The sequence below is a fragment of the Ambystoma mexicanum genome, chromosome 4q (assembly GCF_040938575.1).
Source record: "Ambystoma mexicanum isolate Mex_15411 chromosome 4q, UKY_AmexF1_1, whole genome shotgun sequence".
In the NCBI taxonomy this organism is placed as follows: domain Eukaryota; kingdom Metazoa; phylum Chordata; class Amphibia; order Caudata; family Ambystomatidae; genus Ambystoma; species Ambystoma mexicanum.
The window spans coordinates 219859550-219876222 of record NC_090928.1 but is presented as its reverse complement, the minus strand read 5'-3'; positions in this window follow the sequence as shown (position 1 = coordinate 219876222).

Here is a 16673-nt window from a genome sequence, read left to right as displayed (position 1 = left end):
TAAGCAGGATCTCTCTGTATTGAGGGTTCCTATTACATTTGTTTCCCAGAATGCAAGGGAGTTTTCCATATAGGAAGAGTCCCAATAAGGATCTCCCTACCCTCCCGTATAGATTCTTCTGCTATTTCCATATCTCAGGGTTGAAATGACCCATCGCTGGGCTAGGGGTTTCCAGTCATGAGACCCAGCTCCTCTGTCAACCCTGCTAAATTATCACAGAAGGGATTAAAACATTACCATTCACTTTTGTCCTCTACAATTTCCTGAGGAGCTCTGTAGTTTTTAATTCCACTACTAATTTTATTAATCTTGTCCTTTCATTTAGGTAGTCGAGCAGCCACAGAGACCGGTTTCGCACGAATCTTCATGCTGACATTTTGTCCTACGGAGGAACAAACCTATTTTGTAAATCATACCCGTCTTTGCCTTCATCCCCTACATCTTCCAGTTCTTTGTCTAATTCGTCATCTGCCTCATCATCATTTGGGTTAGGGGTACTTTCAGTATTTGGTAGTGTTTGTAAGGCCGCCAAGGCATGCCTTAGATTGCATACCACAGTGTCCGTTCGTGCCCACTCCTGGGAACTGTCATGTAAATAGTCATCAAAGTTGTTGTCATTTCTAAATTACAATGGCCCTCATTACGACCCTGGCGGATTTTTTCCGCCATCGACGGACTTTCCGGCCATGGCGCAAAGTCCCTTTACGCCATGGCGGATGGCGGACTTACCGCCCCATTCCGAGGTCGGCGGGGCGGTAAGTCCCCATTGACCCATTTACCCTTCCCCATTCCCATTTCGGCCCCATAGGGCTCAATGGGAGTGGGGAAGGAGTTAATTACGCCACCGTAAAGTACGGTGGCGTAATTAACACCAAGGTCCCAGAGCGCCATGGATTTTTCCGCCCGCAAAAAGCGGGCGGAAAATTGACCATGGCGCTCCGGGAACTCGTAGTTGGGGGTAAGGGGTCCGCGCAGCTAACGCTGGCGCAGACCCCTTAGCGCCAGGGTCGTAATGAGGCCCAATGTATCCTTTCCCACATTTTAAACTTCTATACCTCGGGGAACAGAGGACCCACTGAGTGTTGGGGGCAGGCGGTGACGTACTCGCCTTACTCTTCTACTTATTTTTCTAGGGTGCCTTTGTGTTTCCTGAAGGGTGCCATGTAACCAGTTGAGTTACATGATCATAAGGTCCGGCATTTGGTACAGATGGAATATGAGTCTGTGTGAAATTGGGATGTGGTGGACTGAGGGGTTCTACCTTGGGCGGGTCAGAGTATACCAGGGCAAGCAGTAGTACTGTAAAATTCCTTTCTAATGGTTTGTAGGGGGGTGGTGCAGTGCGGCTTTGTATTTGTATGAAACCTGGATTCTCCTCGCCTTCTGATGTGGAGCCCTCCTTACTAGAAATATGTGTTACTTTAACACATAATTTCCAAAGACCCAAAATACCTTATCTTTTTTTCTAACTTCTTTACCTTATATGAAGTTTTAAGGAATATTGTCATATAATTTAGAATATCTACATTAAGTGTTCCATCCTGGGGTCATGTGTTTGTCAATATCCCATGGGTCATTCTTTGTTAAATTTTGTTATTTCTTTTCTAACTCTACAAAGGGTTTTACAAATATGTTTTACAGGCCCATCCATTCTAAGTATAATAATATAATTATCTAATTGTGTAGACTATTGCTATATACCCTTTACCTCGGTATTCGGGTATTATGTCCTCCTGTTCTCCCTTACTTCGGAGCCAGGGCTCTACCAAATATCACAACACAATTTACAGTGTTATAAAATTTCATCAAATGAAAAGAACATTGTGAAATCTCATGTCACTTCCTTTAAAAAAAAAATAGACTGTGAAGCATGAGTCAGTCGGTCCCCCTTTCCTCAACCAGCCTCCCCCGATGCCACTGAGTCATCCTCCCCATCAGAGATACTCAGACGCTGAGCTAAACAAGGTGTCTGTTTACCTCTGATCAAAGAATCGCCTTTCTGTTCTAACAGGGTGTGGCTCGCGGATCACCAAGGATGGAGAAGTCCCGTGGGGCCAAAGACAATGACTGGATCAGGTCGGGGTCACCAAAGGTTTGGTCAGACTCGACACTGTAATGAGACATGTACATGAGGTCTCCGAAAGCACAGGTTTAATCACAATGGCCAGGAACTCCGCCACCTTCCTATCACATCATCAAAATAGAAGTATATACATTTCACAAATGCATATGCATATATTGAAGGACAGAAAACCTTCCCTATCCCTCCTCATCCCACAATCTAAATGTTGACTAAGTTACTGGATGTTTCTATATGCTCAGGCGACATGTGGCATTTTATCGTGTTAAGCAATCTGAACTCTCCTTCACTCTGCCAAAGTGTTCTTTGTTGTGATCAAGGTGAGGAGGCACTGCTCCATCCACCTGACCATGGTCATGCCCAAGAGGCCAGAGTAACCTGTTAGTAGCACATACACTGTTTTTTTCTTAGGCCACATGTTTGATTTTTGTTTTAACTAACCCTCCATTCACCTCCTATTGTTCATGGTACAATGTAATAATACACTGTATATCAGTAGCTACTGTTACAAACTCACATAAATTAGTTTGACCTAACATTTAATTTACCACCCCTCTTCTTTCCTTCCTAACTTCAACAACAGTGGTGGCTGTGATTTTTGTGGTGGCTGGTAATGAGCATATATGACATAAATGGGCCAAACCAAAAACGTGGGTTCTGGGGGTAGTTCTCTAGAGATCATATTTATTTTATTAGATGGGTTAAAATACTGCATTTTACAACAGTTTCTGCAAGAAACTGGGTAAAAGGACATAGAATGTAAGTTGGTATATGTATTGTAACACATGAAAAAATGAAATATATGCAAGCAATCTGCTAGTGTAAGAAGACATTTTCCTGCTGGCTATGCCAACTACATATGTTTGATTTTTCTAATAATACCAGGAGCAATACTGTAGGAAACACATTTGGTTTGCTCAATAAAGCCAGATTTTCCACTGTAAGAACACACTTGTTCTGTATATTTCCAATTAAGCTATATTGCCACTGTAAAATGTATTGTCATACTGTCTGTTTCAATATACATCAGTATTGCCATTGTAAGAGCACACTCTTAATCCATGATAGTTGTTGTCAATATATATTGACTTGATTGATTTTAATAAGGCCTTATATGAATTTTAAAATATAAAATGATCCTTTATTTTTTATTTTAGCAATTAAAGCTTTGTTGCATTCAATTCCAAAGTCATGAATCTGTGAAATTGCTGTAATTCATGGACATTGCTAGCATTGACTCTTGAAACTATTAATTCAGTGCTATTTTTCTTTGTTTGTTTTTTTATTTCAAATATTCAACACTTAGGTTTTGATTTTTTTTACTTACTTTAGGCAAGTGTTTGAATATTTTTTGGGAATTGATTTGTTATTTTATATTGCAACTTCTACTAATATTTTGTAAATTGTGCTCTTTATGTTGTTAACAAAGATTGTAAAGTTGATTATTCAGCTATAACAATAAAAGAAATAAGAGCACACTCATGTTTGCCATACCCAATAAGGCAAGTATGGCCACTGTGCAAACACATTCATGTTGCTGTGTGCTACATGTATGCATATAAACTGTAAGGAGACATGTTAATGCTGGCTGTACCAATGTATGCCTGTATTTCCACTATAAGAACACACGCATGTTCACTCTGCCAACATTGCCCTGTAAAATCACTTCCTGTAACCAGAGCCAAATAATCTAAACGAAATCGTTGTTAGCAACTAGCTGACCCCTCGCCTGCATCCCACTGCCTACTACAATTACCAATCCACATGTAGTACACTCCAATCTCATGTATACACTTAGAAATACAATCAGATAGGTGGATTAAAATGCACATACACACACACACACATATGTATGAACACAGACATATACACATCTGCCCAGACATCCCCTTGCATACACATTCATAAACACACAGAGACAAATATAAAGGTTTTTTTTGCTAATGTACCTGCTCCCATGATGGCCTTACAATTTCAAGCATCACTGCTAGCTCTCCCAGGAGAGCCCCCTCCAGTGTTCCCATACACCTTGCAGCAGGCAGAGGAGGTGGTAATAGACACAACTCTCTTGAGTCCCGGATCAGGCACATGAATGAGGGTTAGAATTGCAGCACCCCAAATGAGCAGGAATGCACACCAGTCCCCTTTCTAAGAAGTACACCTACAATTCCTCTAGAATATCCAATGGGCCATGCAAGACTGGGGAAGCAAAACACCCCAAGCCTTGCAGATGCCATTGAGTATGCACAGCTGGGATACTGAAGCAATGGCCAAGCCTGGTTTACCATAACAGCGGCTGGCCCAGGATTGCTTCCTCAGCTGCTCACTTTAGCTTACAGAGTGCTCAGGTTTTTCACCTGGCCTACTTTGGATCCCAAAGAATGGTAAAGTGGAAAGAAAGCTAGAGGAAGGAAAGAGGGGTATGGGTCCGGAGGTGAGAGGGAGGAAGTGAGGGGAGGAGGGCACATTTTCCAATTCACAACATCATCCGGTGTACTCCTGGGAGAAAATCCCAAGGGGGATTTTAGGAAGGCTTTTTGAGGTGATTGACCTTTAAGCAACAATTATTAAGCATCATCCGTGCTACTGAGGTGGGCCTTCTTTGCAAGGTGTTCCCTGGTGCTCTGTCCCTAATTGATGCCGGGAGGAAATTCCAGTTTGTGTGGAAAATAATTAATGTCTTACTTTGGCCTTATTCGCATGAATCACTTGTAGTTTTCTGGACTGCCAGAGGGCGGCGACAGAGAGAGCAGCTCTGAATTAGGTTCTTTAGGTTATCTGCACCTTTCTTCCAGAAGATCTTGTAGGTCTGTCAGTGAGTTTTTCGTTGGATACTCTGAGTGATCGTGAGCTACTAAAGAGGTACCGGGGCCGATGAGATGTGGTAGTGTTTCTGAAGACCAGCGATGAAGTTAGGGAGCTCCATTCCAAATTAGTTGTATAAGGTTTAAAAGGTACTCGGGGAGACCTAGGTAAAGGCTGTTGCAATTGTCTAGTTTACTAGAGAAAACTCACTGGACTAGTTCCACCTTATGGTTTGATCCTGGTAAGGAAAACCTTTCTTCAGGAGTTGAATATTAGCCGCTTTGGTCAAGGGGTGGATCTGAGATATATAGAACATTATAATTAAATACATAGAATACATTAAATTGCATGATCAAACAGTATTGCCACGCTTTTTGCATTGTTTGTGGATACAGGCGTGGTGCCCAGATTGGGAGACCATATGAATGGGATGTGCAGGTTTAGAGATTAACAGATAATGGGCCTCATTACGACCCTGGCGGTAGAGTGATAACGGTGCCGGTAGTGCTGACGGCGCCGTTATCACTCTACCGCCACATTACGAGTTCTGCTGGCGGGGCCGCTCTGTAAGCCTGGTCAGACCAGACGTACAGAGCGGCACCCGCTAGCAGAACAGGATACTAACAACGGCCCCGTTATTAACGGGACTGTTGTTAGCATCCTCCCCATTCCCATTGAGCACTATGGGGGCTCGAATGTGAATGGGGACGTACCCGGTCCCGTTCCCACAAATGGGAATTACTGGGCCTGCAAACGTCAGAATGGCTCGGTAATTCCCATTTTTTGGGACCCGGACACGAGTTTGGGGGTAGCCATCCCGCTAAAAATGGCATGGCTACCTCCAAACTCGCAATGAGGCCCAATGACTATTTCTATTTTGTCTGCTTTGAGGAAAAGCTATTCGTCGTCATTGATGTCTGCATCGTTGCGATACAGTGTGTGATCAAGTTGTTGAAGAACTCACTGTTGTGGACCATGAAAATAAGACTGTGTTCTCCATGTGGAGTTGAAGGCATTCCGGGGGATTTGCAGATGGTTGCCTGCACACAATTAATAATCTGGTTGAAATTGAGGAGCCTAGATGTAACGTGCATATGATTGGGGTTAAAGCAGAGTGAGATTTGCCCAAAGTAACGTGTGCAGTGCAGCCAGACAGGAATGTTTCAATCCCCTTCAGAGGAGTGTTCTGTGTGCAGAGGATTGCTGCAGCCTTTAAAGGTGATGCTCATGGTACATAGGCAGCTGAGAGATCAAGGAGTTCTAGTACACCTCCTTAGTTTCGGTCCCAAAGTATGGTGGCAGTTTCCCTTATGTCCACTAAGGTAGACTATGTGCTTCTGTGTGCTCTGAAGCCTGACCATCTGCCGAGTAACCAGTCTTCTAATTTACAATAAGTTTGCAATTGTGCTCCAGCTAGAAATGGGAGGTTGGAGATCAGTCGAAGGTACAAGAGATCAGCTGGGTCTCCATTATCTTTGTTCATGAATGGAGAGATGGTTGCGTGTTCTAGGGGAGTATGTATGACCCTGTCAAAAGAGAAGCATTACATAGGCTGGTGATTTCTGGGGCTAGTGTTGCAATGTTAGCTTTGATAAGGGAGGTCTGGCATGGCTTTCAGAGTTTGGAGGATTCTTTCAGGGACTTCGGCAGTTTGATGATTTTCTGTCTCTTTGTTGGATTGAAAGAGTTCAAATAATATTTCATCACAGTGGGGATTTGGTGAGTTGAGTAAGTGATTGTCAGAGAATTTATCGCTGCATGCATGGAGAGAATTTTGTCAATGAAATTGAAATCTATTTTCTCAGCATTCCACTTGGTGTCCTGGATACAGATTTGATTTTCTTGGCAGGGATTTCAGGGTTGTTTTGATGTTAGGATGAGTTTGTTGAACTTGTTAGGTGCATTGGGGATTCTATTGGAGAAATAGTTGTGTTTCCTTACTATAGTCTCTTGCGTGAATCTGGCAGGAAAGTTTGCCTTTTGGTGCCTTGGAGAGGTGTGATTTTCTTTCCAGTCTTCTGCTGGATATTTTGAATTTGGGCAGGGCAAAGCTGTACTATTTGTTTCTTCTCTTTGCTTGTGACTTTTCTTTTTTTAAGGGTGATCAGTCCTAGCACATGCATGCTTTGGTCTATCTTTTCATTTTAGTAGTGGAGACCAGGTGTTGGGCATCTGGTCCCGGTCACAGAGATAGACTGGTTGGAGAAGGTATCCCTGAAGGCTTCTTCGGTGATGGTGTGGTAGTCCATCATGAATTTCACAATCTCTGCAAACTTAGAGATGGGTCTGTCTCTCCCATTCGAGTTACCTTTGCCCTAGCCCCATACAAAGTTAAAACCCCCCAACACATTCGTAATAACATCCAAACATTTTTCAGAGTATTCCTTAGCTGGTCAAAAAAGTAAAGGGCCTGATATGTTAAGCAACCCTTCCTGGTATGCTACTAGAACCAAAACACAAACATAATGGCACTCGGTTTGCTTATAACTTCTATTGGGTCCAAGTTCAAACCTTCACTATCAGGATGGCAACACTATTAGCCTACCCTGTATGGGATTTGTAATATCTATCCTTTCAGCATGCTGCAGCAACATGTTTGTGTAGAGGAGTAGTGAGGTGTGTTTCCTGAAATCACAATACATTGATTGCCAGCCTATTGATGTAGGCTATCATGTGTCATATTGTGTCATTATTGAGGCCACTTACCTTCCATGTTAACATTTCAATCATATGGTGAAACATCTCAGGGGGGTCTGATGTAACATGTACATTGTGTCATCTATATTCCTTCCATTGCCAGCACTAGTACTAACACCACAGAAGTATCCCATCTAACCTGAGCTTTGCAAATCGTAACTATTAACAGATTGACTCAACAGAATACTCAAAACCCTCGCCGCCTCCTCCAATGCCAGAGGCCTACTCCTCGCCCCATCTCGAAACTGTAATATATGCTATAAATCTTCAGCGTTTCCGTGTGGTGAATAGTGAGTTACTTCACCACTTAGGGCGCTATTACACTTAAGAATATTGGACCAGGTTCTGACTTTTGCCGTATTCCTAGGAACCTGCTGGCGATAAATCGTCGACTTGAAGGTCAAAATACAATTCAATGGTGTGTTAAATCGGGTAGTGATGGAATTATTGCAAAACATGTACAGGACCCTTGAACTTGTATTGAGCCCCATGGTATTGCACTGCCAAACTCTAGACTGCAGTAAAGATTTCTATTCATAAACAACTTAGAATTATGGACTCAAAAGCTGTCAAGAGGAAATATAAGATCAGACAAAATCTGAGATTTCACTCCGCAAATCATAGAGTAAATAATCACTCTGTCTCGAAGAAACTGCTTGTACTCGTCAAATGGCTGCATACCCGCTGCACTCCAGGGGTAAACTCAACAAAGAATTCCATTTATGTTCATTAAAATCCCAGTTCTGTGTCTTTTAAAGTGATGTCACAGCCATGATCATTCAGTAACCTAGCAATTAGTAGGTGGGGAGGAGCATCCAGGGTTGGCTCCAGGACCAAGAGATTCATGTGCCCCCTCTATCGAGAAATGCTGCAATAGTGCAGCCTGCATATGGAGCTGGAGTATCAGCTGTTGAAGGAACTGCTCCACTGCGTCCATCTCAGTCCCTACCCTCATTTTTGTTATAAAGAATACTTCGGAGGCTTCAGGAAAGTTAGTGCATACGTTCCTTTATTGCTCTCCCATCAAGTTGCTTAATAGGAACATAAGAGGAACTGACTGGGCCTCGTCACCCAGGCTCATCTTACAACCTCCTTGTTTGGAAGCCCCTCGCACCAGTATTTCCGCACACATACATAAACACTCATCACACAACATTCTCTCTGAGCTCACACAAGCCATCCATCCATCCATCCATCCATCCTCTTCACAACATATCTCCCTTCCTTACCGGACATACTCACTCAAAGCACCACTTCACAACATACCTCCCTTCCTTGCCAATCACAAACACAAACATCATCCACACTCGCATACACAACTCTCAATCTCACCAGACACTTGCTGATCGCTCACTCGCACCACTCTCAAACACACCTTTTTGATGGTGGTGTAACTCTGTAAATACAACTAGGTATGGATGCAAGCCTTCAGGCCCACCTCGATGTGTGGTCCCAATGCTACTTTTGACCCACCTCATAGTGTAGTCCGGTACTTTTACCTCTGAACCACCTAACAGTGTAGCCTAAAACTTTTACCTTTAACCCAAATTAGTGTGGTCAAGTACGTTTGACCTCTGACGCGCCTTCTAGTGTAGTCACCTCCTTTTCCCTCTGACCTATCTACAAGTCTAGTCCCATATGCATGTGTTCGAATCCCATCCTCGTCACCAGTGTTATAAAAAATACTTTGGGACGCTTCAGATAAGTTACTTCATATGTTCCTTTATTGCAGTTACATCAAGTTGCTTAAGAGGAACCCACTGGCTCCCACCACCCAGGCTCCATCTTCCAACTGCCTGGGTTGGTACCCCTTCAAATCAGCATTTGCTCAATCATGTAGCAAAGCTCTCATCACACAATATTTTCTCTGCTTCACGCACTCGATACATCCACCAGAGCACTTCACAACATATCTCCCTTCCTTACCGGACATACACACTCAAAGCACTTCACAACACATTTGATGGTATCAACGTTGTTATGTCGGGACCTGCCTTCGAGATCTTCTGTTTTGTCTTGCAGAGTTTTAATATCTCGTACCAATTTGCTAGCTGTTTAAGCTATTGTTTCGAGGCTATCTTCCACAGTGCCGACTCAGTTTTCAACTTCCTTGGTGTGTCCAGTGGGCTCTACCAGCTGAATTTAAATGTCATGTACTTTTGAGGCTAAGCTAGTCATTTGCCTTGACAGTTTGGAGTGACCTTTCTTAAGTTCCGTCACTACCTCCTGGACAGCTATGACATGATCATTGCTTTCGCGCAGAGCCGCCGTACTGATCCATCATTTGATTTATGGTTGATGTAATTCTGTTTGGGTTCAGATTGTTTCATGCTGATTTGGTCTTTTGAGCCTGCAACAGACCAGTATGGGCACTGGGATGTCATCGGCTCAACCACATCTCCCCCCAGTGTAGATCAAGGGTGCTGCCTTTGCAGTGGGCCACAGCGCATTGCAGGAACACATTATAATACTCTGCCGGTTTCTCCCTGCAGGAGAACGGCTGATGCACCCAGGAGATCCACACCTGAGGTTGTCAATCCCATGAGCACTGCTTGCTGCAAAGACCTATGTCAACACATTCCAAACACTCCTCAACCTGAGCAACTGTCTGGACCACTTAGTTCAGACCTGGTTGGCCACTTCTGCTGGTATGGGCATAGCCTTAAAACAGAAGAATTGCGCCACCCCAAGGGGGGGGACCATAGGCAACACATCTCTGTTGGTTTGGAGTCTGGAGAACATGGTAGACCTCTTTCTCTGCACCTTGAGCACTGGTCCCATTACCTGTCCAGAAGTGCTCACACACTCTCTGGAGCACCTGCATCTCTCACAGTACAATTAAAGGGGAATGTTACTTGACTAAGAGATGACGGCCACTCAAGCGTTGGCAGCACATAGAGCACACCTCCATCACCAGGAGCCTGGATTTTGGCATGGGCGGCACTTCGATGGAGGAAGCTAACAAAACCATGGAAGAATGGCGTCCGGGCACGCCAATTGTGCACTCCGTGGTGAATACCAGGGGAATAGTGTACAAAGTTGTAATTTGCCACTCATCCCAGTGAATAGTGAGATCTTGGTTGGATGCCACAGCATCTAGAGAGATTGAAGTGTTACAGAAGGCATTGGAGTGCAGTTATTAAATAAATCAGGATGGAGCCACGACTCGGCCATCCTGATTTATTCCCTGCCTATCACGTGACCCTCTGGTGACCTATCTGTACTCTACGCACAAATAGAGGCCAGGGATGCAACATTCATTTACTAATTAATGAATGGCCACATCCGAAGAGGAACACAAGAGGAATACAGTACAAAGAGTGTAGACGAATAGATCCCTTTTTGGACGTTAATGAAAATAAAGGTTTGCAGTTGACGTAATACATAACTAGTGTGTCACAACTGTACACAAGACAGGCACATAATGCCCGTCTAGTCACTGATGATATTGAAGAATGGATGAGGGCTGTGCTCACAAAAGGACGCCGGAGAACGTGGAAACTCATGCTCGGCCTGAGGAACAGAGGCCTTAGCAGGCATGTGTGTTTCGTGTGCCACCGCGTAGAACTTGGAATCTGACACCATCACGAAGAAACACTGGTGACGAAAAATACCAATGCCACCATATACAGAAAATCCACTGCCACCTGACTAGCATCTACAGGAAAGACCCCCGGAATGATCTATATGGGTTACTGTCAAGAGACTGGCACCTGCTTGCACCCTTCCTCCTGAGAGGGGTGGCACGTTGCACCATAGAAGGCAGGTTAGTAAGCGTGCAGTTCGCACGCATTGTGGTGGCTAGGGACTGGGCACAGTGCAACACCTAGTCATGGATTCTCTGCTGCATTTTATTTGCAGTTGCCACACTTGTTGGTGATAGCAACGGCATGGGCCTGTTCGCAAATAGTGTTGTTAGGTCTGGAAAAGATCCGGGGCTACGCTATCGTCAGGACTGCCAGGACTCGAGGCTAGCTAGCCTTTTGGTTGTTGCCCCGGAGCTTCTATCTGGGGCTACAAGCAAAAGCCCCAGGCCTACAGCCCCCTCAGCCGCCCCCTAGCAATGCCTGCTCGTCGCACTTGTTGGCCCTTGGCTATGGTGCACTCCTCAGAAGACTTGCTAATGGCGCTTGCCTGCACGTAGATTGTTGAGGTCTAAGAAGTTGGCCCTCCTTCATGTCCCCAGGGCCAATCTCAACTGTGTCATCTCCATGCTGCACCAAGAAACTGGAATGCTCTTGCACCCAACGCAAGGACATGTCCATCGCTTGACAAATGTAAGCATGGACTGAAGACATTCCTGTTTCATTGATCACTTGAATTATTGCCCCCCCTGCTGCCGGTAACTGGCTAGGTCTATATTTTTGTGGTATTTTATGTGGTGTTTGTTTTGTTCAGCGCTTTTATGCCTACAGGCCTGTCTCTAGCGCTATATAAGCTAATAAAGTAAAGTAAAGGTCTCATTGCCAGGTTATCTACTCGGAGACTGGTGTGTGTTTTCATTGTGCAGCGTAAACACAGTTGGAGTATACATTTAAAAGCCTGCATTTTAATGTTGATTGATGAGTGGGCATTTCGCCTTGTGCAGGGTGTATATTGCAAATGCAGCCCATTACATACTTGCCAACCCTACAAATGTAGGCAGTAGGCTACTGTTTTTAGGCAGCCCTACCGCCTACAGATTTCAATGAGAGATCCTACTGGTTTTTACAGTGCCAAGTAATTTATGCAACTGTAAGGCAGGCTCCAAGATAAAGCCTGCAACACTTTAATTAGTCCTTCTATACAGTGGACTGGTAGGTGATTACTTTGATTGGACCAATCCACTGTCCTGGCAGCTACTTGACTCTGTCCTGCACTCTTGCCGGTACAACCCTTACGTGAACCACCAGTGAAGGCAAGTGGCAGAGCGTAACACCATCACACAGCATCTGCCTATCAGACTGAGGGGGTATCAGTCGCCATCTCATTCAATGTTCAACTTGCAATAAATATGTACTGCCTGGGCTACTGCTACAGAGCAGGGGCAAACGTTGCCTACCAGCTCTGTGCGATTACCCTCTGTGAAGTTAGGTAATTAACTTTGGTGTTAAGTTACCATTCAGGATTATACATTTTTAACATTTCAACATCTTTCCATGTTGTGCTATTTGATGGGTTGTGTATTTTTGAATGCTTCACTGGTGCCAACAATGTATGTTTTGTATTTTCCTGTGATGTCGTTGTTATGGGAATTATGATTTTTGGAACTTGAAAAATCCTACATCTTTTTGGTCACAGAATGTTGGCAAATATGCCATCAGCGCTTTTGTATCATTTCATAGAAGTGATCCCTTCTATATTTAGATCTACACAAGTCCCAGGTGCAATAAAATGAACCACAACCTCTCATTCCGTTGTGGTTTGAGTGGATCAGCTGGGTACCACACCACTCTTTAGCCAGCGAGAGCTATACATTGCAATAGAGAAAGGGTAAATGGAACATGGGCCCTGGCAGCACTAATGCACGCGGCAATAATACAGCCGCGCGGAAACAAGAAACCGCAGAATCAGTCAGTTGACATAAACATAGGACTTTCCATCGGAACAGAACACGATTAGACCATCTGGGCAGGGGCCCAATTTCTTGCTTCTCCATAGTTATTTTAGGAAACGTGCCGGGTCAGTGGAAACACACTTTCATAAAATATTAACAAAATAAGAGAAAAGACTGGCAAAATAAATACTGGAGCTTTATTTCTAAAACAATGGAGTTATGGGATAACTACTTCACATACTCGCGACCCATCTCCCGAGTGCAGTCTGGCAATACCATTCTACATCACGGAAAGAAAGTGTCTTCTGTTTTTCATGCAATGGAAGGCTCAGATCCCTGCCCAGGGTGTTGATGAATTCCCTAAGGTGATGGTGTGTTAGCCTTAGCAACTGGCATTTACATGGTCCTTATAAGCAGGGGAGGGCAGGATCTGTCTGAACAATGGAAGTGATATTCGCTTGCAGGCCTCAGGAGAGAGCTAGATCTTCCCTCATACCTTGAATTCTTCGGGCATTTGGGGATGGCTCTCAACACGACAAAGTCCTCATTCCTGTTTTTTTGTTTGGATTCATATAGTGGTACAAACCCTCAGGCATCTGAGCGCTGCTTACACACAGTGTGTGGTGCTCCTTTATCGACCCCGGAAGGATGAAAGGTGGAGTTTGGCCCTGCTGATATTCGAACCTGTGTAGGCAGGCTCTGCACGGATGTCAAAGCGAGCGCTCTACTGTACTGTATTTGTACATCCATTCGCGCGTGTATTTTAGCATACTTTCAGTTCTGTAAACTACGTTCGTCGTTAAGGCTCGTCGTGGTGAGGTGTCCAATGTTGCACTTTAAGCAGCGGTTTTATTTTAGACATTTTATGGTTGTATTTATTATGTGGTCACTCGAATCAAGTCGTCTTTGCGCTTTTCTAATTTTTTTAATGCTATAACATTGAGTAACATTGGTCCTGGGGTATAATGATGTCATGTTTCATCCGCAAAGTTATCTGTTTTCAAAATGAATTTGAGCTTTTTGTAATGATTGTTTTTTTAATGTTTCATGGAATTTGTGAGTGTTATTGTGATATGTTGTAAAGGTATTTAATACCAAATACAGTAAATAAAAATAAATAAAAATATGGTTCTCAGCATGACACAGTCACTCATTCCTGCATTCTTGTAGTTGGTAAGAGTCACTCTTTCCATTCAAGGAAGAGTTCTGTGAATGACGATATAGATCAGCAGACGGGTATTCTGAGATCAAATTGGTCATCGATCATCTGCAGCTGAAGCAATATGGGGTGGGGAGGATAGCTCAGGGGCAATGTGCTCGCCTTGGAAGCAAAACGACAAGGAGCACTTATCTCGGGTCCGCGCTTAATAAGCTTTGGGTATTAAGCGCATTATAAATGACCAATTGCAATGGAGTGGGGACTAGATGTCCAAAGATATTCTGTATAATATTTTGTTGGTCTAATTTACAGCAAGAGTTTGCTTGATATAGGAATTGTAGACCCTGTGACCACGTGCTGCTAAAGCATTGCATGCTGAATCGTCTCAAGGGTGGCACTCTTCATTTTTGAATTTGGCGGAAAGGGTTGAACCCCCGAACTGATGTTAACACCCTGACTTCAGGCACACACAGAAGATCAGGAGGAGTGCAGTTGAACTTTTCACCAATAGCCTCGTGCAGCCAAGGAGACAATAAAACTATGACCCGCATCGGAAGGTGTACAGGGCCAGTAACAGCCTGGCAGCCCAATCCTACGTACAGGCCCTGTATGCCACAGGACATGTGTCAGCCCGGCGCAGAGAGGGAAAGGATCACGCAAGCCAGATGTCCCTGTCGTAAAAAAAGGTCCAGAGTCGGTGGTTGTAGCTTCCAGGTTAAAGCAGCTCAACTCTGGAACTCCCTACCACCCACCCTGTGGACAAATGAACCATACACCTTCCGACACAACCTTACAAGGTGGATCAAAGACGCAGACAAATAAAAGACCACCATTCTGCCTGGACTTATCCTGCATCTCTCTCCACTTTGCACAGACCTACTGTAAATACGTGCCCCAGTACTCCTGCCGACATGTTTATGCTCTGTATATTTCTTGTTTCTTTTTGCCTGTGTATATTTCTTGTTTCTTTTTGTCTGTGTTTGCCTGTAACTAAGCTGTAAGTTGTCTTAAAAATGCGCCCGGTTACCCTTGGGTCTGGTGCGCAATACAAGTAATAAAAACAAACAAACAAACAAGGTAAGTCGTCGGACAGGGAAGTTTGGGTATGATGTGGACGTCAGGGGGCGGAGATGGGAGCAGAGGGGAGGCCTGGGGCAGGGTGGAGGTGCAGCAAAAAACATGGCGGTGTCCAGTGAAGAGGAACCAGTGGCTGGTCCAACATTGGCAGACACAGAGTTCCCGCCCATGTTTCCATCCACCCGACTGATGGAGCACCCATGCCTGGGTACGAACACAGAGGTTCTTGCTTGTCCTTCCCGCAGTCGCGCGTGGATAGAAATAGGATGACTGATGCCTGTGCTCAAGCCCTTTTTGAGCAGATAACTTCCAAAGAGGTGCAGACTGACTTGAGAAGAAAAATCAGGATGAGGGATCGAAGCCACATGATGATCTAGTGGCCTTGGATGTTAACAGCAGTCGCGTTCTGGAGTTGCCTCACTATAGCTTCAATGCTTCGGGAGAATGCCAGCAGAGAGCCCTATGAATCTTGCAATTGACGCTGAAAGTAGCGCGTTGTGCTGTAAGCAATTTATGTACAATGCGTTCTGCCTCACCCTATTGCATTGGCTGAGGAATTATATGCCCTACGAAGTAAAACTTGCCATTTTTTGTAGGGCACTAGGAAACCACATATGGCCCTCTGTTACTGAATAAAGAAAAACATGTGATCTTTGGAAACGCACACAACCATGTAATGTTTGCTGCCACTGCTGCCTTTTTGGATCAAACCTTTAAAATGTAAAATGCCGAAAGCAGACCCCCCAGCCCACTAATCAGCCTCTCAGGGGATCACTTCCATCAAGTTATCAAGAATGAATCAAGTGAAAATCGGGAAAAGTGAGCTTCAACCTTAAATTGTAAAATTAACTCATCCCTTGTGGGATTCTTTGCTGTTGGCACTCCAATATATCAAGCTAATTGGACGTTGTTTGTGCACATTTCTGTGAAGTGATGCATCCAATAGAATTACACACAAAAACACAAAGTTCAGTTTTAATTCACTTATGTTTTCACTTTGCAAAGTTCGTCGCCATTCCCAGACAATTAAAATACACTTTATTAAAAAAAAAAAAAGAATGCTAGCTTGCAATTAGCAACTTAACAGTGCTTCAAGTGTGCACAAAAAAAACTAAAATTGCAATTTTAAAAACAAAATATGTCTGAATTTGTTCAAAAGATATCCGAAAATGGAGAGTGTAAAATTTGAATGGAGGTTGAAGAAAGTGGTGCATGAAACACACTGAATTTACTTTGGAGAGAGAACTTCCAAAGGACGGCTTGTGGACAGCAGTGGATTCCTCACCCAGGTTAGCTTTGAAGAATCGTCCATGATGGAG